The sequence below is a fragment of the Thalassophryne amazonica genome, chromosome 2 (genome assembly GCF_902500255.1).
Source record: "Thalassophryne amazonica chromosome 2, fThaAma1.1, whole genome shotgun sequence".
NCBI lineage: Eukaryota > Metazoa > Chordata > Actinopteri > Batrachoidiformes > Batrachoididae > Thalassophryne > Thalassophryne amazonica.
Genome location: NC_047104.1, coordinates 124904518 through 124927600, shown reverse-complemented (window position 1 = coordinate 124927600; position 23083 = coordinate 124904518). Strand labels below are relative to the sequence as shown.

At 41.2% G+C, this 23083-nt stretch overlaps 1 long non-coding RNA gene across 1 annotated transcript in view; it reads left to right on the top strand.

Annotated features, from left to right (window-relative positions):
• The window catches only part of LOC117530059, a 631671-nt gene that overhangs the window by 398422 nt on the left and 210166 nt on the right, over positions 1-23083 (top strand). Inside the window, exon 3 of the long non-coding RNA XR_004566175.1 lies at positions 12772-12778. This is a non-coding gene — a long non-coding RNA (uncharacterized LOC117530059). The remainder of the gene's footprint in view (positions 1-12771; positions 12779-23083) is intronic.

The following is a 23083-nucleotide window of genomic DNA, read 5'->3' as shown; positions in this document are numbered from 1 at the left end:
AAACTGATCTGATAATCACCCTGAGCACAGAGGTCACCAGTGTACGCCCTCACATTGTCTTTGCAACGTGTAACTCATTAATTAATGTAGATCAGTGTCAAGGAGTCACTCTCTTCAGCTTGTTGTTTCAGCTCCGTTATGAGAAGAAAAGTCCACGAGTTCAGTTCACAGCGACGTTATTGTATTCCTCCAGACACTGTCAAGGTTGGCTCAGATAAGAAATAACCCAGCCATTGTTTTCCCTCTGGAAGCAAAACTCCTTCACACCGTCAAAGTATGAGATCACTCACAATTTAATTTCAATTTATTTTCATTTATATAGCACCAAATCACAACAGAGTTGCCTCAGAGCGCTTCACACAGGGAAGGTCTAACCTTACCAACCCCCAGAGCAACAGTGGTAAGGAAAAACTCCCTCTGAGGAAGAAACCTCAAGCAGACCAGACTCAAAGGGGTGACCCACTGCTTGGGCCATGCTACAAACATAAATTACAGAATAATTCACAGAACAATTCACGGATGAATATACAAGAAATGCTATTGGCGCACAGGACAGGAGGATCACCAACACGAATACAACTCCCATCTCTGGATGGAGCTGCACCTTAAACAGAGAGATAAAACAGAATCAGGCATCAGAAAGACAAAAAATACTGTATAATTTGCCAGCATTAAACAACAAGAAAAACAGAGACGTACTAAGGTGATCGGCGGCCACTAGCTCTAAACGTCACTAAAAGACCCAGAATTTAGGTAAAGTTGAGCCCGCAGCCTGCTCCAATTACTAATAAATGAATTAAAAGAGTAAAAAGTGTAAAACAAAACTGTACCAGTATACTAGCCACATGAAAGGGAAAATAAGTGCGTCTTAAGTCTGGACTTGAAAGTCTCCACAGAATCTGACTGTTTTATTGACACAGGGAGATCATTCCACAGCACAGGGGCATGATAAGAGAAAGCTCTGTGACCCGCAGACTTCTTATTCACCCTAGGGACACAAAGTAGTCCTGTACCCTGACAACGTAAAGCCCGGGCCGGTACGTAAGGTTTAATTAGGTCAGCTAGGTAGGGAGGTACCAGTCCATGAATAATTTTATAGGTTAGTAGCAGAACCTTAAAATCTGATCTCACTGGGACAGGAAGCCAGTGAAGGGATGCCAAAATGGGTGTAATGTGGTCGAACTTTCTGCTTCGTGTCAAAAGTCTGGCTGCGGCATTTTGAACCAATTGGAGACCCCTAATGCTACACTGCGGTAAACCAGAAAATAGAACATTGCAGTAGTCCAATCTAGAAGAGATAAATGCATGGATCAGGGTCTCACCATCAGCCATAGACAGGATGGGACGAATCTTCGCTATATTTCGCAGGTGGAAGAAAGCAGTCCTAGTAATATTTCTAATGTGGAGGCCAAAGGACAATGAAGGATCAAAATTACCCAAGGTTCCTCACTTTGTCAGTGTGATGTATGACACACAAGCCGAGGATGAGCGTTAAATGGTCAAATTGATGCCGATGTCTCACTGGACCAAGAACCATCATTTCAGTCTTATCAGAGTTTAAAAGTAGGAAGTTTCTAGACATCCAACTTCTCACTGCTGCAAGGCAATCTTCTAAGGATTTTATGTGAACGAGATTACCAGCAGTTATCGGCAGGTATAACTGAGTATCATCTGCATAGCAGTGAAAGGTAATCCCAAAACACCACAATATGTGCCCAAGGGGTGCTATATAAAGGGAGAAAAGCAGGGGGCCAAAGACAGACCCCTTTGGAACCCCAAATGTCATGTCACTAAGGTTAGAGGTAGTGTTACTGTACAAAACACAGTGAGAACGACTTGTCAAGTATGACGTCAGCCATGCAAGGGCACTCCCAGTAATCCCAAAATGATTTTCCAGCCTATCAAGTAGAATATGATGATCCACTGTATCAAATGCAGCAGTGAGATCTAACAGCACCAGAACCGTAGTGGTGTCTGAATCCATTGTAAGCAGAAGATCATTCACCACTTTAGTGAGAGCCATCTCTGTGGAATGATATTTTCTAAAAGCAGATTGCAGTGGCTCGAAGAGATTATTCTCAGTAAGATAGTCTACGAGCTGCCGTGACACCACTTTTTCCAGAATTTTAGAGAAAAATGATAGCTTTGATATCGGCCGATAGTTTGTCAATACGCTAGGGTCAAGATTACGTTTCTTAAGTAATGGTTTAATCACTGCAGATTTGAAACATTTAGGAACAGATCCAGAAGTTAAAGAAAGATTAATCATTTCCAGCACAGTCGGCCCAAGAGTGGACCACAGGTCCTTAAACAGTTTTGTTGGTATAGGATCAAATAAACAGGTTGTACATTTTGTTGACATTACAAGTTTTCTCAGCGTGCCTAGTGAAATACTATCAAATTCTGTAAATCTAGGTAATACCTCAGTAGTGGTGCCCACCTCAATAGCAGGGTGTAGTGGCTGGGTTAAGGCATGCCGGGATATGTTTAACCTGATGTCTTCTATTTTCTTCCCATAGTAATCCAGGAAATCTTGTGCTGTAAAAGGAGAGCAAACTACAGGTGGTTGTCCATGCATAAGTGTTGCCACCATGTCGAACAAGAACTTTGAGTTATGCTTGTTTTTGTTGATCAAATCAGAGTAATAGGTCCGCTTTGTAGCCAGGAATGCATGCTTATAGTCTAAGACACCATCACGCCGCGCAAGGAAAAATACTTCTAATTTTGAATGAAGCCATTTCCATTCTAGACCTCTTGCTTTATGCTTGAGGTCACACAGATAATCATTGAACCAAGGTGACTGTGATTTGGGGGAGCATGGTTTTAACACAGGTGGTGCAATCATGTAGTTTTGAGCACTGAGTTTAAACTATCCACAAGTCTGTCTACTGACTGGGTATTTGTCAAATGTGAAGCTAAGACATCAGGCAGTCTAGCTTCGAGTTCAGTCTTAGTTGAGGAGTTGATGCATCGCCGTAATGATATATAAGGTTGTTGTTCCACTAAACATGGCAGCGAAACTGTAAACTTAATAAGTGAGTGATCAGACACCACTGATGTAAGAGGCATGATGTCAATATTCATGACAGCAATACCACGTCTGAGAACCAGATCCAGGGTATTTCCACTAATGTGCGTCGAATCCCGAATGCATTGCCGAAATCCTAATGCATCCACAATTTCCGTAAATGATTTGCAGAGGGGATCAGAAGGCTTATTTATATGAATGTTAAAGTCACCAGTGATCACAATGTTATCTACACTAGTTGACAAGTTAGAGATAAACACACCAAATACATCTAAGAATTCAGAATATGGGCCAGGAGGCCTATATACAGTGACAAAGTAATACAACTGATTTTTATTCTTCTGACCTTGGCAATGTGTAATATCCTGAGCAGAGCGGAGAATCAGATGCTCAAACGAGTTATATTGTAACCCCCAACAGCTAATAAGCTAAACCTAGATTTATAAATAAGAGCAACACCCCCGCCTTGCTTTGCGTCACGAGGGACGTGACTAAATGTATATGCTGGTGGGCAGACCTCATTTAAAGGGAGGACAGCTGTAGGTTTAAGCCAGGTTTCACATAGCCCAATCATATCTAAGTGATGATCAATAATTAGATCATTGATCAACAATGATTTTGAGGACAGTGATCTTATGCTAATGAGACCCAGTCTAAGGACCTCAGTGGGGTTGACAGTTGAACTGCTTGGGTTTAGGGGTGGTTCCAGAGTAGCATATATAAGATGCCTAGAAGTAGGTTTAGATTTAAGACATTCCACACGTGTTGTAGGTAGCAGACAGCAGGTAGAAGTGGTTGCTGGAACAACCACTGGGCCATCCTCAATTTCAACATCCTCCAATATAGTAATGGGTATTAAGTTTGGAAAGCATATCCCTCTATGATTTTTATGGACATGACTACAGAAGCAGGCCACAGTCTCAACTTGTTGAAATTCCCTTCCTGGCAAATAAACTACATTATCACCATAGTGGATTTTCTGCACTAAATTCCCCACTAAGTTAATGGATTCCACACCCACATTTGTCATACGCCTTGCAGGGTCTCTAATCACCTGCTCCGTGGCCTGCTGTAGATTCCTAATGTTACCCTCCCTGTAGAGCTCTATCTATGTTCGCAGACAAGATGGCGGTGCCTTCCCCAGTAGGGTGGAGGCAAGCCACGGCGGCCCCAGAACGAAGGCCAGTTATCAATAAAGCTAAAGCCTTGCTGTCTACAAAACTGCGCCAGCCACCTATTTAAGGATGTCAGCCTGCTAAATGCCTCATCAGTACCCCGGGAGGGGAGGGGACCAGAGACTATTAATCGATGCTGACACATCTTTCTGGCAAGGTCACAAGTCCTCTCTATGTCCATCTTTGTGACCTCTGAGTGCTTCATCCTGATATCATTGGTGCCAATGTGAATAACTATGTGACTATATCTCATGTCATGTTCCTTCGTCTGTCTTCCCTTCTGCAGTGTCAGCACCCTAAGATGAGATGCAATGTTGGGAGCTCTGGCCCCAGGAATACATTTAACGTCAGCCAGCGTCTGTAACCTGACTTTGTGGGTGATAGAATCCAATATCACTAAAGTCCGGTGTTTCGGCCTGAAGACAGGAGTGGAAGTCACTTGTAGGCTCAGAGAATTCACATCTGGCAAATCCAAGGGGGAGAACCGATTTACAGTTCGCACTGGCAAGTGTGATCGGGGTGCCACAACCGGGCACCAAGCCCTACGGGGCTTCCTCCGCCTAGTCACAGTCCGAAAGCCATCCTTCACAGAGCGTTCAGGTTGTGCAGATTTTTTGTTTTGATTTTTGTCCATCAATAAACATATTCTATATTATAAAATGCTGGGTAACTGTTTATTTGATGGTCTATTAGGCCAATATCAGTATATCATCACTTTTCGCATATTTTCAGGGGGTACCAAATTTCAAGAGCTCACCATGACCACACCCACCAATGTTATAATTGCAGACCACTTGATTTGAATAGCTCATGAGCCCTAGTTTTGGGAAATATATGTCAAAAAATATATGTCAACCCCCCCCCCCCCCCCCCCCCAGGGGGAAAGGGGGGTCAAGATAGCCCGCGGTCTATTGAAGCAGCTTTAGTCACACCCTAACAGTTCTCTGGAATCCAGGATAGGTGGGAAGTGATAACTTTGTTAGTGAAGATGAATTTTTGATTTCTGTCTTAATCAAACCCGGCCTGTTACTGCCAGGGTTTCTCATACATAGACTTTACTAGGGCCACCCATCCATTTGGCAACATATTTCAGCATTTTTTAATTTTCTATCAGATGTAGATAATGACACTTGGCCAAGCAGTGAAGTGTGCTTGTTTCTAGTGCAGGTTAAAACCCCACCCCTGCCCATTCTCCGTGTATTGTGGAGTTGCATCTGGAAGGGCATCTGGCATAAAACTTGTGCCAAAATCAACATGCAGATCCACCTCAGATCTGCTGTGTCAACTCGGAGTGAAAAGGAAGAAGCTGAAGGGACTTACGTACTAGTGGAAAAGAGCATGACACCATCCTTGGTCAATTCACTAGTGGATATACAGATGCGAGCGTGGAGCTCATTGCACTTGGCAAATGTGAGATAAAGGATGAGAAATTCCTTTTCCACAGGACATTAGTGATATGTGTTGACACAGGAATAATATAAGCTGAGGTTATTTCAACATATGTCGAGCAGAAGAGGTGCAGAAATATTTACTGACACTGGTGCATGTAGTCCATACAATGACTGAAATGGCACATTCGGACACAATAAAAATAACTCTGGTTAATATTACTTTACACCACCGCTGGACATATCCTGTCTGAATAATTTATGCAGCAAGGGATTTATCACTCAGTCATACTCAGTCATGTGAAGATTTTGACAGAGGCAGCAGATGATGAGTAAATATTTAAGTGCTTCATCAAAAAGGTGAGAAACAAGACAAATGTTGAATGAAATGAAGACTGTACAAACCCAATTCCATTGAAGTTGGGACGTTGTGTAAAATGTAAATAAAAACTGAATACAATGATTTGCAAATCCTCTTCAACCTATATTCAATTGAATACACCACAAAGACAAGATATTTAATGTTCAAACTGATAAACTTTATTGTTTGTGCAAATATTTGCTCATTTTGAAATGGATGCCTGCAACATTTTTCAAAAAAACTGGGACAGGGGCGACAAAAGACTGGGAAAGTTGATGAATGCTCAAAGAACACCTGTTTGGAACATTCCACAGGTGAATAGGTTGTTTTGGGAACTGAGGACACTAATTGTTGAAGCTTTCTAGGTGGAATTCTTTCCCATTCTTGCTTGATGTACAACTTTAGTTGTTCAACAGTATGGGGTCTCAATTGTCGTATTTTGCACTTCATAATTTACCACACATTTTCAATGGGCGACAGGTCTGGACTGCAGGCAGGCCAGTCTAGTACCTGCACTCTTTTATTATGAAGCCACGCTGTTGTAACACGTACAGAATGTGGCTTGGAATTGTCTTGCTGAAATAAGCAGGGACATCCCTGAAAAAGACGTTGCATGGATGGCAGCATGTGTTGCTCCAAAACCTGGATGTACCTTTCAGCACTGATGGTGCCATCACAGATGTGTAAGTTGTCCATGCCATGGGCACTAACACACCCCCATTACATCAGCAATGCTGGCTTTTGAACTGTGCACTGGTAACAACCTGGATGGCCTTTCTCCTCTTTTGTCCGGAGGACACGATGTCCATGATTTCCAAAAACAATTTGAAAGGTGGACTCATCAGACCACAACATACTTTTCCACTTTGCGTCTGTCCATTTCAAATGACCCCAGGCCCAGAGAAGGCGGCGGCATTTCTGGATGTTGTTGATGTATGGCTTTTGCTTTGCATGGTAGAGTTTAAACTTGCAGTGGCAGATGTAGTGACGAACTGTGTTAACTGACAATGGTTTTCTGAAGTGTTCCTGAGCCCACGCAGTAAGATCCTTTACACAATGATGTTGGTTTTTAATGCAGTGCCGCCTGAGGAATCAAAGGTCATTGGCATTCAATGTTGGTTTTCGGCCTTGCTGCTTATGTGTAGAAAGTTCTTCAGTTTCTCTGAATCTTCTAATTATATTATGGACTGTAGATGATGGAATCCCTAAATTACTTGCAATTGAATGTTGAAAAACATTGTTCTTAAACTGTTGGAATATTTTTTCATGCAGTTGTTCACAAAGTGCTGATCCTCGCCCCATCTTTGCTTGTGAATGGCTGAGCCTTTTGGGGATGCTCCTTTTATACCCAATCATGACACTCACAATTAGTGTCCTCAGTTCCCAAATGCTTACTGAGTGTTGTTAGAAGGAAAGGTGATATAACACAGTGGTAAACATACCACTGTCCCAGCTTTTTTGAAACGTGTTGCAGGCATCCATTTCAAAATAAGCAAATATTTGCACAAAAACAATAAAGTTTATCAGTTTGAACATTAAATATCTTGCCTTTGTGGTATATTCAATTGAATAAAGGTTGAAGAGGATTTGCAAATCATTAGAACTGGGGTTGTACTATCAAAGGTCTCTGCTTTTTTGTTGTTGTTATTTATTTATTTTGTAATCTGATCTGTTACTAAAAACCATAATCCAACTTGAACGGTGCATTTTGTGATGTGTCACACTCCTAAGTATGACAAAATTTGTTAATCATGAACATGAGAGTGTGAGTCACATTTGTTCATTCTTGGCTGTGGCTCGAACAAGCGCCCAGAGTTTTACACAGCCAAGACTGGATATCTGTCCAGTATCATGTGCAGTTTTTACTCAGTCATTTTGAGCAGTGTTTCCCAAACTCTGGAGCATAGGCATTGCAGGGGTGGTGTGTGTGTGTGTGTGTGTGTGTGTGTGTGTGTGTGTGTGTGTGTGTGTGTGTGTGTGTGTGTGTGTGTGTGTGTGTGTGTGTGTGTGTGTGTGTGTGTGTGTGAGGCGGGATTTAAAGTGCAGCTGAATTCTAATGAAGCTTCTGTGTGTTCAACAAGAAAGGACTCTTCATAACTATTAATTTGACCATGGAAGGCTCTCAAGGCTCAAATAGGCAGCATTTAATCCTCAAGATGATATTTATTACATTTGATGATATTATACGAGGTCTATTAGAAAAGTATCCGACCTTATTTAAAAAAAAAAACATATGGATTTGAATCACGTGTGCTTGCGTGAGCCAACCTTGAACCTTCATGCGCATGCGTGATTTTTTTCACGCCTGTCGGTTGCGTCATTCGCCTGTGAGCAGGCTTTGAGTGAGGAGTGGTCCAGCCCTCTCGGCGGATTTTCATTGTCAGGGAAATGGCTGAGAGACTGCCGCTTTGCTTGATCAAATTTTTTTTAGAAACTGTGAGGGACATCCATGTGGACACCATTCGAGAAATTCAGGTGGTTTTTGGTGAAAATTTTATGGGCTTCAAAGACATTAAGGGATGTTACTGTCCCTTTAAGGACGGCCCACAGCAGCTGTGGGGCACGCCGCGCTCCAGATGCCATCGACAGGCTGAGCGACCATTTCATTTCTAAACGGATCGCTCTGTGGATCCGTGACCATCGTGTGCAATTTCTCTGGTTATCACAAGAGCTGGACATCAACTATTTTCCTACAGATTTCACTTTTAACAAGAGATTTTGTCATGGAAAGCCGAGCGGACGGGTCACGCGTCACGATGGATTCGCTGCTGGACCGACACAAAACCACCTCCGTTTTGGTCTCACAGGACAGCTTTGAGATGGTGTTCAGACAGCTGTCGGTGGTTTTTCAGTCGAGTGATTATCCAAGAAATTGTGGACGAGCCTGGACATGCCAGAACATGTTCTGTGACGCTTCATCACGGGATTGCTTCCTCCGCACGTCTGTCTCAATTTGCCGAAAAAGTGCTGATGTCCACGTCTTTTCACGATTCCTGTGCTAGTCCAGACGATGTCCCGGATAAAACACATGGATGTGCCTCACAGTTTCTAAAAAAAATTTGATCAAGCAAAGCGGCAGTCTCTCAGCCATTTCCCTGACAATGAAAATCCGCCGATAGGGCTGGACCACTCCTCACTCAAAGCCTGCTCACAGGTGAATGACGCAACTGACAGGCGTGAAAAAAATCACGCATGCGCATGAAGGTTCAAGGTTGGCTCACGCAAGCACACGTGATTCAAATCCATATGTTTTTTGTTTTTTTTTAAATAAGGTCGGATACTTTTCTAATAGACCTCGTATTTAAACATGTAAACATACAGATTTTTTTCCATGAAAATAAAAAAATGTTCTGCGAGCTTCATAGTTTAATCAAATCTTTATATATTTTTTTTTTATTATTCTTCTTTCTGCCAACGATTGTGTTAATTGGTGTCTACCAACAAAGCTGCAGCCTCTCTATTTGATAAATATTACAGTATTATTTTTTGAAAGGCTGTATGATTGTATTTTTTTCACCTTCAAAAAAGGGTGCAAATTAAAAAGTTTGAAAATCACAGTTTTCATTTAATTCATTTTTCAGGAGGACAAGATTGCTTTACCATGTCAACAATTCTGTGGTTTTGCTGTTTGATTGTTTATTTCCAACTTAGAAAGGCAGTCAAGTGCATACCTTTGGAGAGTCCACACAGTCCCATTGAATTTAAGCCTAAAAAAAATTGAAGTACATAAACCACTCAAATAATGAAAACACATTTCATTGTCATATCAATTTTGAGAGTTCCACCAAAATAAGTTTGTGGATAAACAATCATGGGATCCCAAATGCTGACTTTTGATCCAAATTGCTGAACTAGTGATCCTGATCACTCAACTCATTTTAAGAGTTGTGACATTTGTGGCAGATTGTCATCTTTGTTGCCAATCATGTGTGGGTTTGACCCCGATGACATTTCTCCTTGGTCACTGATCCAAGATTTAAGTCTGTCCTCCTCCCAAAAATCTGCACCACAGGTGTTTTTAGGCAACATACATACATACATAAATACATACCGTGTATCCGGAAAGTATTCACAGTGCTTTCACATCATTCAGCATCCACACCATTTTCAGATCCCTCCAGAGATGTTCAATCTGATTCAAGTCTGGGCTCTGGCTGGGCCACTCAAGGACATTCACAGAGTCGTCCTGAAGCCACTCCTTTCATATTTTGGCTGTGTGCTTAGGGTCACTGTCCTGCTGAAAGATGAACCGTCCACCAGTCTGCGGTCAAGAGCGCTCTGGAGCAGGTTTTCATCCAGGATGTCTCTGTACATTGCTGCATTCCCTCAATCCTGACTAGTCTCCCAGTTCCTGCTGCTGGTGCCTGGAGAGGGCGAAGCGCGATTCTACGACCTTCTTGCTGTGAGTCATCAGTGCTAACCACTAAGGCACCGTGTCACCCATGTTAGAGGCAATAATATAATAATAATATAACAAATTGTGGAAACACTTTGGAAAGCTACAAACTAAAAATGCAATTAGGTGAGCAAGTGTCCAAAAAGTGGCACACAAAATTAAAGAATGTTCACTGGAAAAACAGCTTCGGTAACAAGAAGTCAGTGACAAGAAAACAAAGAGTGAGAGAGCAAAAACCACACAATATTCAAGCAACACATGGGAGGAACACCATGTGGATACACACTGAGGATAATCAGACAAATGAGGCACAGGTGAGGGAAAACACTGTTGACACCAGCTGGGGAGAGACATAGAAAGAAAGGTAACAAAAGACACACACAGAAACCAAGACCACGAAAATAAAAAAGGGAACAAACAAATAGAATAAATACAGAAACACCCGCTCACTCACTCATCTTCAAGCTCTTACTCTAATTAAGGTTCACGAGGGGGTGCTGGAGCCTATCCCTTCAGTCATAGGGCATTAGGTGGGGTACACCCTGGGCAAAACACCAGTCTGTCACAGGGCCACATATAGAAAACAAACACATTCACACCCGCATGCACAACTACAGAGAATTATCAAAGTTTCCAATCCACCTAACCTGCATGTCTTTGGACGTGGGAGGAAGCTGCAGCACCCAGAGGGAACCCACGCAACCACAGAGAGAACATGAAAACTCTACACAGAAAGACCACAGGTGGGAATCAATCTCATGAACTTTTTGCTGTCAGGCAACAGTGCTAACCACTAATCCACTGTGGTGCCATATTGTCATTTGAAAATTATTAATATTTGTAATTTAGCCAGTACAATGCTACTAAAATGTACAATGCACCTGCATTTGTCTCCACTTACTGCAGCGGCACAACAGATCATTAAACTGTGATAAACTATTATCAGCTAATGAGGGAGTGGCAGGTACCAGCTGATCTGACAGGCAGACACAAGCTGCAGGATAAATTACCTTTGGAAGGAAGTCTTCAAATGTTCAAAGCAACATCTCTGTGGGGCATTTCCACAATTAAAGTCACATCATTATTGTGATATCAGTGGCCAAGGGAAATACACCCGCACATACACCTACGGAGAATTATTAAAGTTTCCAATTCACCTAACCTGCATGAAGACGGAGCACCCGGAGGGAACCTATGCAAACATGGGGAGAACATGCAAACTCCACACAGAAAGGCCACAGGAATAAAACCAGACTACAATAACTTAAGAACTAAACTGCACATTATTTAAATAAATATCAAAAACATAAGGGGAAACAGACAGCACACACTGACATGGAAACCCACAGGAAACTCCAAATGATAACAACAGTCATACCGGGGAGCCAGAAGACAAGGACAGACACAGACAGAGATCATGTGAAGGATAGTACCTAAATGTACTTAAATATGCATTAACCATTTGTGCTTTTTTCCCCCATTCAGAATCATCCTATTATTCTTTATCTTTTATTGAGCCAATAATATATTGTCACATTTATGAGTGTGTTCTAATGTTTGGAAGTGATCATTTATAGATTAATAGAGCCTGTTGCTGTTGAAGAATATATTATTCATATGCTCATAGTGATCAATATTTATCAATGCTTATTAAACACAATCAATAGCTAAGGTTAATTACACGATATCTAAATGTTTAAATATCTTTTGAAATATATGTTTGTATGCTTTTGAATTGTGTATTGTGTGTACCAAATTAAAGGTATGTTATATTTATACTTACTCCAATCAAGGGTCACAGGGACACTGGAGCCTATAATAGCAGTCATAGGCCATGAGGCGGGGTACACCCTGAACAAGATGTCAGTCTATCACAGCAAATACAAATTCAATACAAATTCAGTACAGGGGTAACAGCTGGTACTGCACCCTATACATTGATTTTACTTTCAATGGTAATAATTCTACATCAAACCAAATCCAAAATGAAATTATGAACAATTATTTATTCTTAAAGAAAGTGAAACATAACAGGCTCAGCCACATTTAAGAACCAGTATTTGGACCAAGTTTTATAACAAGCTCCCACTAACACACACATTGATATGACAGTGTCCTTTCTCAACAAAGAACATGGGCTACTCACTGATTCAGTGAAGCGGGTCTAACTGCTTTGGTGGATTCCAGTGGTCTTATTGTTTGTGGACAAGCTGAAGCCTATACAGACTGACTTGGAGTCACGCCTTTGCCCCATATCTCCCTCAGCGCTCGGTCGAATGGAGCCACATAACAGCAGGCCCACTTAATGTGATCTTGGTTGGATTTCTGAGGTGGAAGTGGGAGTGAGTCAAAGGGCAAAGAATGAATTGTTGACTCATTGATGCACAAACACTCAACAGTGTGTTACCATGCTCCAAAAATAGTTAGTGGGTTTGTGTTGTGGGTGACTTTAAGCGTACATGCGGCTCAAATAGGCTTAAGCATCTTGTATCTCAAGAACTCTCTCTCTCTCTCTCTCTCTCTCTCTCTCTCTCTACAGTTCCTAAATAAAACCTGCTCAGTGAAGTGGAGCAGAAAAACAAGAGAATCAATCACACAATTATCCAGATTTCATCTGTCACTTCAAACGGCAAAGGACTGGGAGTCTGACTGTTGTGTGGAGGTGGCTGCTTATCAGCGCAAATTTTCTTTAAGCAGAGTATATAACACTGCTGATCGTCTGGCTGGCGGTCCTGTTCAGTGGCAAAAGCTTGGAGGGTGTAGCAATAAAATAAAATAAAATAAAATAAAATAAAATCCAAGGCTGAATGATACTTCTGGAGGAGAGACCATGAAGAAAATTTTAAAGTTGCTTTCTAATGCAGAACTTGTGAAAGTCTTAGGCAGCATCTTCCTCCGTGTTTTGCTGCTTCAGTGCATGTGTCTGCATTTTAAATGGATCAGATCAGAACCATTTTGGTGTTACAAAGCTGTTGCTTGGTCTTTAAACAAGCACACACAATAATTAAGCTGTAATCAGCACATTGCTAAATTGTATCATTCATTACAAGAACCTGGGATCTCTGGAGCAGAAAAGCTGAGGTTTTTCAGCCAATCCATACTCAAGAAATGCTTTAGTCAGGCACACAACAACCTGCTGTCTGGGACCCGTTTATTTATTTATTTATTTTTAATAAATGAGATTTGAATTGGGAAAATTAGCTCTCCCCTCTGCTTTGGTGTGTTCCTTTTGACTCTGCACTCCTATCCTCAGACATCTGCACCTGTTTCTCCTCATCTGAAAAGTTTCTTTGGTATGAGGCCTCTTAAAACGGTGCCCTTGGCTCAGAGTGAAGTTATGCTTACTGATCACGTCTTTAATGAAAGAGGAGAGACCACAAACCTGACTCTGCCCACCTTCCCTCTCGCAGATGAAGCTCAGGTTCTACATCATTAACCAGCCAGCCTTCTGGTATTGATCACCTCGTGATACTGAAATATTCATAACATTTTCACAATAACAAAAAATAAAAATACATAGGGGAGCTGTGTTTGCTTCATCTGTATCTTTGCACAGGATTTATGGAGTCTAGTGGACTTTGAAAGCCTTCAGAGGTGGAGACCTACAATGATTCACATTCATCAGATTGCCAAGAAGTGTGGATGTGTTCGATTCGAGGTGGTGCCACACTTGGACCAGTCAGAAAAGCATGTACATACTCGTTTGAAGTGGCTTGTCCTCACAGAATGGGTGAAATTATCTCAGGATACTTCGAGTCAACATCACGTATATATGAGATTAGATACTTAAACCCAAAGAAATAATATAAATACAACTGAACTCAATATTGAAAAGAGAGGAGAAAAAGCCATCTGACACCACGGTGAACCTGGCTAATAAATACATGAGAGAAGCACAGCTGTCCAAGTGTCAGAGTGGAAAATTTACAAATGGTGTCAGGCAGTACTCCTTAGTGATGGTATATAAATATGTCCATAGTGATGGTATAAATATGTCATTTTATAGAAATGGGTCTTTATTAATTGTTCATTTTGATTTAGTTGATTTGGCTCCTTGTTTTGTCAAATGTCCATTTTGTTTATGCTCCACTGCTGGCTTACTTAGTATTGCACCCATTCACCCCTACTTTCTAAAGGACCAAAATACATTTCAACTTACTGAACTCACCAACAGGCATTCTGTTCAGCTTGAATTGAAGCAGGACATAATGTTTGTTAGTTATTGCAGATTCTATTGTGACTCAAGGGAATTTATGACTTGTGTGTGTATATAGATAGATAGATAGATAGATAGATAGATAGATAGATAGATAGATAGATAGATAGATAGATAGATAGATAGATAGATAGATAGATAGATAGACAGACAGACAGACAGACAGACAGACAGACAGACAGACAGACAGACAGACAGACAGACAGACAGACAGACAGACAGACAGACAGATAGATAGATAGATAGATAGATAGATAGATAGATAGATAGATAGATAGATAGATAGATAGATAGATAGATAGATAGATAGATATACAACCCCAATTTCATTGAAGTTGGGACATTGTGTAAAATATAAATAAAAACAGAATACAGTGATTTGCAAATCCTCTTCAACCTATATTCAATTGAATACACCACAAAGACAAGATATTTAATGTTCAAACGGATGACCTTTATTATTTTTGTGCAAATATTTGCTCATTTTGAAATGGATGCCTGCAACACGTTTCAAAAAAGCTGGGACAGTGGTATGTTTACCACTGTGTTACATCACCTTTCCTTCTAACAACACTCAATAAGTGTTTGGGAACTGAGGACACTTGTTGGTTTTCGGCCTTGTTGCTTATGTGTAGAAAGTTCTCCAGATTCTTTGAATCATCTGATTATATTATGTACTGTAGATGATGGAATCCCTAAATTCCTTGCAACTGAACATTGAGAAACATTGTTCTTAAACTGTTTTTTTTTTTTCATTTTTCACGCAGTTGTTCACAATGTGGTGATCCTCGCCCCATCTTTGCTTGTGAACAGCTGAGCCTTTTGGGGATGCTCCTTTTATACTTAATCATGACACTCACCTGTTTCCAATTAACCTGTTCACCTGTGGAATGTTCCAAACAGGTGTTCTTTGAGCATTCATCAACTTTCCCAGTCTTTTGTTGCCCCTGCCCCAGCTTTTTTGAAATACATTGCAGGCATCCATGTCAAAATGAGCAAATATTTGCACAAAAACAAAAAATATATATATATCAGTTTTAACATTAAATATCTTGTCTTTGTGGTGTATTCAGTTGAATTTAGCTTGAAGAGGATTTGCAAATCATTGTATTCTGTTTTTAATTTACATTTTACATAACGTCCCAACTTCATTGGAATTGGGGTTGTATATACACACACAGCATACACTGAGGGATTTAAGTATTTGATCCACTGTTGATTTTGCAAGATTTCCCATGCAAATAATGGACACGTCTGTAATTTTTATCATAGCTACACTTCAGCTGTGAAAGACAGAATCTAAAAAGAAAAATCAGAAAATCACATTGTATGGTTTTAAAATTTATAATTTGCATTTTTATTGCATGAAATAAAATTACTACAGCTGAGAAATAAGAACAATACAGGGTTTTAAACATGATGTACTGTGTTTTCCACTTGGCTTAATTTGAGGTTTGAGTTTTCACATTACCATATGGCAGCAGTGATAACTATAAATACTCTAGTAAACTTGGTCTTCCAGTAAGAGTCTGGCAGAAATATATCTTGTTTGACAGGTGGGTTTCTTTTGGCAAACCAATACAATCTCAGTCTGACACCTGCACTGTGGCTTTGTCTTACATAGACCTTTCACATTAATGGAGCTTAATGGAACTGCCCACACATCTTCATATATATATATATATATATATATATATATATATATATATATATATATATATATATTGTTCTGAGGAAGAATATAGTAACTCTGACATGTTTTTTTTTTTTGTTTTATCATCTAAGACAGGGGTGCCCAAGTTTGGTCCTCGAGATCTACCTTCCTGACACTCTTATTTGTCTCCATGCTCCAACACACCTGAATTCAATGACAGGCTCATTAAAAGCCTGCTAACAAGTCTTTCATTGGATTCAGGTGTGTTGGAACAGGGAGACAACTAAGAGTGTCAGGAAGGTAGATCTCGAGAACAGAACTTGGGCACCCCTGGTCTAAGATAGATGTATGGTAATATTTCAAAATGCCAAGAGCATTCAATCAAACTTGGTGGATAAAGTCAGTGAACTTTACTGTCGCAACACAAGCCATGTCAAGGTCATTAGTTAGAGGTCAAAGTCAAACCAAAATCAGTGATTAAAACAGATTCATGATCATATCTCAGGAACAAAATGAGATACTGAAACATAGACTTCAAAAAGATTTCTGCTCTCGCTGGGCTACCAAATGTACCAGACCTCATGTTAGGGCCCCTTCACACATAACACGAAAAACACAGAAACCGGAAGAAAATCCACGAACCAAAAACGAAATGGGAAACCGCGAAACATTCCACCCGCTGTGGGGAGGGATGCACAGTCGGACGCACATCATTCACAGGCATGAATGATGCTGCAACGATGGTTCCGTGCACACCCGTGTTCGCGTGCACGAACACAGTGAAAGCACATGGAAAGTCACGCACACAGCAGTGGAGGAAAAAAAAAATCACAATTTATTATACTTAATTCCTGTTATAAAGAGTGGATTTAGCCTCCACCTAGACGTACACCAGGAAGTAATGAAATGACGTGGATTACTGTTCTCCCTTTCATGTTTTACATAAATTACCTGATGCGCTCCTCTCATGAACAGTCGGCCGGCTCCTGTCTCATGAAGAGCCAGTCTCTCTTGTCCTGAATACATCGGCTGGCATCGTGCGCCTCGCAATGATCTGCTGCAAATGTGATATGTGTTTTAATTATTACACTGTGGGGAAATCCCACAGTGACATGTGCCTCGCAGGAGCGTCCCGTGGTGTGATTTCCTGTATAGCATGATATTCACTAGCGTTGCAGTGCGCTGACGCAGTGGTCAGCTGAAGTAATATGTGTTTTAATTTTAATTTTGTGAGGACAGCATGCCGACATCCGTGCTTCACGCTGTAGTTATGCGACTTCATATCCTACAAGCCACTGCAGGTCCTCAGCTGTGAGTTGCGAAGACAGATATCTGAACAGCTGCACGTCGCAGGGGGACATGCCCACCTCTGTTTGCGGACAGAGGTGGGCATGTGGGCAAGACTCACTCTCTGTTCCTTTATACTGTGATTTTTATTTTATGTATGTATTATTATGTGTTTGTCCTGCATCTGTCTGATGTATGTGTTTGTAATGTAACACCTTACGTGCATGGCCACGTCCAGCTGACAGTCAGCGGTCAGCTGACAGGCACTGTGGGTCCACAGCAAAGTGTATGAGGAAAGTGATCACACATGAACGAGTTTACACCTTTACCCTTATTTGTGTTATTTAATCTCCACTCTTTCTGTCTGTCATGTAAACTACAATTTACATGGTGGAGGTGACATCAGCCTGGTTGACCGGCTTCACACTGTGCCACACGCTCAGATGTAGGCCGGTCATCATGTGATTGTGTCGGTACGTAATTATCAGCATGTCATGAGAGCGTGAGCACCCACCCACACATGTGCATTGCGTGTACACCAGATCAGTTGCAGAACACAGCAGTCAGCTGTTTCTGCAGCGCACTACGCTGGACAGCATCCAGACTCAGCCACAGCAGACAATGTTGAATTCATGGTCAGGTCAAATGTAGTCACCTGCTGTCTACTCTCGTGCTGGTAGCGCAAATAGCCCTGCCTTTTCTAAGTGTCCAGCGACCAGTGTTGGATGTTGATGTTCAACACGTGGAATTTGCCCGACACATGCCAAGAGAGGGGTTGAATGGGCACTCACAGGGCAGTCGCTGTCTTTCGGCTGCTGGTGTGCGAGAATGGTTGTCACGACAGCTGTATGAGGCATTTGAGGTGGCTCCAATTTTTCACAAGTGCCATTTGACTCCTCCCTCCTCCTTCATGCGCCATTCTGCCTCAATTGTGTTGTGTGTGAAGGGGCCCGTAATGATGTCACATGATGATATCATGTTAAGCCAAACACTTTAAAGTATTTGAAAGTTTCAATCTGTATGAAAAATGTTAATAAACACACACATATATGCAACTGCTGAAGCTTCTCGCATGTACTATACACCTTAATTCATGTTATGATCTTATTAAACTATGTTCATATCAGAGTAGAAAATGATGTTTGTGTTAATATCATGCTAAATTAAGCAACTGCTGCATCATTATAATTGGCGGTGGTGAGGCACTGCAATTGTCTGGATGCCTTGTTGCTTGCTGCTTTCATATTTAATTAAATGGCAATGTTAATCTGTGCTAGGCTGCACCACTTGGGCATGTTGAAATGTTAAAATATGAATCATAAGAAAGTCATAAGCACATTGACAAAATGTACTTCTGCTGCCAGTATAATTTATTTGAAATCTTAATGGTGTGCAAATAGCCCAGGTCCTCATAAACAATAATTAGATTGCTCCAGCACAGCAACACATGGCAACCACAATATGAACTAAACAAAGCTGAAAGATGATGAACAGTGTTACCCAAAAAGTGAAATTGTGATGCACATCCAGGTGGGAATTTTCACACATGCACAAATGATGTCACATTAAAACCAATGATGTGTAGCAAACTTTTGAAATCAATATGAGCAGTGATGGTAAAAGAGAGAGCAATGAGATAGAAAGACAAATTATAGTTGCTTATCATCAGATTAAGATAACGGCACTTTCCATGACTACTTATTTCACTCAAATTAAAATTCACCTTTAGATATTTGACCTGGCCAGCCTTTCGGAGAATCACACTCAGTTCATTGCTACCTTGCGATCCCTTCTCAATGTCAGTGTCACATTATTTCTGCAAAGATCTCACCTGATTAATATCCTCAGTCTCCTTAGCGGGCAATCCAGAACATTAACTGTTTGTTCTGTTGAAGGCCTGTTTTGTGTTTGTGCAGGGAATGATTGATCACAAGCAGAGAGGGGACAGCCCTGTGATATAAATCACATCTGATAGTGGGCACACAGATAATTGGTTGTCTGGCCCTATAGTCACGAGGAGCAGGCCACTATCTCCTAGAGGGAGATAAACTAGAGGGCACCGCACAATGATAACAACATGCTTGAGTGTCAACAGATGAGATGCAAATTAGCTCCCCACCCCACCTCCACTTCTACCCCTACCCATTTCTATTCCCATATTTTGTTCCCATCTCCCTGTCTCCGACCGCCTATTGCTGGATTTACTAGGGGAGAGGTTAAATGTATTGAAAATCTGTTGGAGGTCGGCTGTGTTTATTCTCGAGTTTTTCGAAATGTACTGCCGCAGTAGCGGTCACGTGCAAATAGATTTACCGTGGAAGACCGTGGTAATGTCTGATCAATACAAAGACATCATCAAGGACGTCCAAACAGCAACTAAACTCCTTCTAAGCCTCACTTTTATCCCCTTTGCTATCTCTCAAGATTTTTTTTTGTTTTGTTGGGGCGGGTGGGGGGGTCGCAACTCACCCAACAGTTTTATAGATAAGAGGAATATATGCATGTTAATCTGAAACACATAGACCCAGTCTTGATTAAATAGCCTGACGATGTGCCAAATGCATTGCATTGTTGCCAGGGAGACCCAGTTGTCCTTGGTCATTGCATTGTTCATCAAGTGTTGCCAAGAAGGTGCTGTTCTACAGGGAGAGAAAGGACAAAATATACAGCACCCCAAAGCAGAAGATGACATTTCTCTGAAGGAGCTGCATAAGAGATAAAAAAAAAGGCAAGGTTAAAAAGAATTGAGTTTTCTTCCTATATAATAGATGCACGACTCATCTTTTACAAGCAGCACAGAAAGTGAATGTTCTGGAATTTGCCTCTCTGCCCCAAATCGCAAACCCATACTTATGTAGATGCTGGTGATTTAAAGTTTGGACACATCTGACCTTCTCTGATATTGACCTCGCTTTGATTTTGTTCATCTTCATAAGACACTACTGCCTCAACTTTTAGCACTACAGTGTCAGCATTACAAAGGTGCAAGCACACAATACGATATGGTGCCATCGTGCATATGCCAAAAAAAAGAAAAAAAAAAACATAACCCTCTGTATTGGATTAAATATTTCCAAACCCAGAGTGCAGTAATGGAAAGTTAAAGCAAGGCAATAAAAGATTTGTCCAAGTTTTGATGTTGATTTTGCATTGTCCTTCATTAGGCTTTTCTCAAAGCTATTAAAACAGCTCGAGTGTAAATTTGGCTGAATTGAGCTCGTATTTTAATGCATCTGTGCACGAGGCTAACCTTTTAAGTACGTCTGAATATGAGGATTTATGAGCCACAAAGAATTCAGCTGTCACGTCAGACGCAGCAGCTTTAAGTAACAGCAAAGATTAGCATAAACGTGGCATCTCTGCATATTTATTTGCACAGTCTTTGTTGTACCTCATCTGTCAAAGTGCAGTCTGTCTTATGTATTTGTGACATTTACAACAAAGCCAGTAAAACTAATATGGCATTAAAGGACTACTGTAGATTTTTTTAATTCTATTCCATTTTTCACCATGAAAAATGTAGCGAAGACCCGCAGTTCTGTGGAGTTATAGAAAACAGAAAATGATGCAGCACGCTTTCTTTAAATTAGACTTTGCTCTCTGAGGAGTGCTTTGGGTAGCGGGGAGGAAAGCAGTACAGTAAAAATAAATAGTATTTCATTTCACCATATTAAAAGCTGGTACTATATAAAAAGCAACAATAGCAATCTTTCCAGTAAAAGTGTTTCAGTTTAAGGGTGTAATCACACAGCCAAGTTTTCATTGCGGTTCACGCTTCAATACAAAGTGCCATGGAGTATAAGTTGCTTTGGTAGGTTCTGCGGCTTATATTATTCTGCAAGTTATACAGTGCATCTGGAAAGTATTCACAGTGCTTCAACTTTTCCATAATTATTATGTTACAGCTTTATTCCAAAAAGGATATTTTTTTCTCAGAATTCTACACACAATACCCCATAATGACAATATGAAAAATGTGTTTTGGAGATTTTTGAAGATTTATTAAAAGTAAAAAAATAAAGAAAGAAATCACGTGGACATAAATATTCACAGCCTTTGCCATGAAGCTCAAAATTGAGCTCAGGTGCTTCCTGTTTCCACTGATCATCCTTGAGATGATTCTACAGCTTAATTGGAGTCCACCTGGGGTAAATTCAACTGATTGGACTGATTTGGAAAGGTACACACCTGTCTATATAGTAAGGTCCCACAGTTGACAGTGCATGTCAGAGCACAAACAAAGTGTCATATTTAGAGGAAAATAGGCACAATGCCAAGAGTAAAGCATGGTGGTGGGAGCATCATGCTTTAGGGCCCCTTCACACATAACACGATTGAAGCCAACTAATGCATGAAGGTGGAATTGCATGCCATTTGTGAAAAATTGGAGCCACCTCCAACACCTCAATACAGCTGTCACTACAACTATTTGCACACACCAGTGGCTGAAAGACAGAAAGTGCCCTGTGAGAACCCATTCGCTCCCTCTTGCGGCAGGTGTCGGCCAAATTCCAGCTGACGCACACGAACATCAATTCAATTTCAATTCAATTCAATTTTTTTTTTTATATAGCGCCAAATCACAACAAACAGTTGCCCCAAGGCGCTTTATATTGTAAGGCAAGGCCATACAATAATGATGTAAAACCCCAACGGTCAAAACGACCCCCTGTGAGCAAGCACTTGGCTACAGTGGGAAGGAAAAACTCCCTTTTAACAGGAAGAAACCTCCAGCAGAACCAGGCTCAGGGAGGGGCAGTCTTCTGCTGGGACTGGTTGGGGCTGAGGGAGAGAACCAGGAAAAAGACATGCTGTGGAGGGGAGCAGAGATCGATCACTAATGATTAAATGCAGAGTGGTGCATACAGAGCAAAAAGAGAAAGAAACAGTGCATCATGGGAACCCCCCAGCAGTCTACGTCTATAGCAGCATAACTAAGGGATGGTTCAGGGTCACCTGATCCAGCCCTAACTATAAGCTTTAGCAAAAAGGAAAGTTTTAAGCCTAATCTTAAAAGTAGAGAGGGTGTCTGTCTCCCTGATCTGAATTGGGAGCTGGTTCCACAGGAGAGGAGCCTGAAAGCTGAAGGCTCTGCCTCCCATTCTACTCTTACAAACCCTAGGAACTACAAGTAAGCCTGCAGTCTGAGAGCGAAGCGCTCTATTGGGGTGATATGGTACTACGAGGTCCCTAAGATAAGAAGGGACCTGATTATTCAAAACCTTATAAGTAAGAAGAAGAATTTTAAATTCTTCTTCTTACATCCAACATCGAACATCCAACATCGCTCGCTTGACACTTAGAAAATGTGTGGCCATTTGTGCTGTCAGCACGAAAACAGTGAGCAGACAATCACTTTCGAGCTGGATGTGAAATTTGTCTAAATGCCGCCACGAGTGTGGCGTTGCAAAAAAGCAACACGTGGTGTTCCAGAGTGTCAGCTCACTCCGCAACACAATCACGTGTGTGTTGCCCCCCCCGGCAACAGGTGGCGTGCCAGGGGTGGGGGGTGTTAGTGCACTTCCATGAACTGCTGTACGGATGGAGTGGCCAGCCACATCAAAGCACACACAGCACA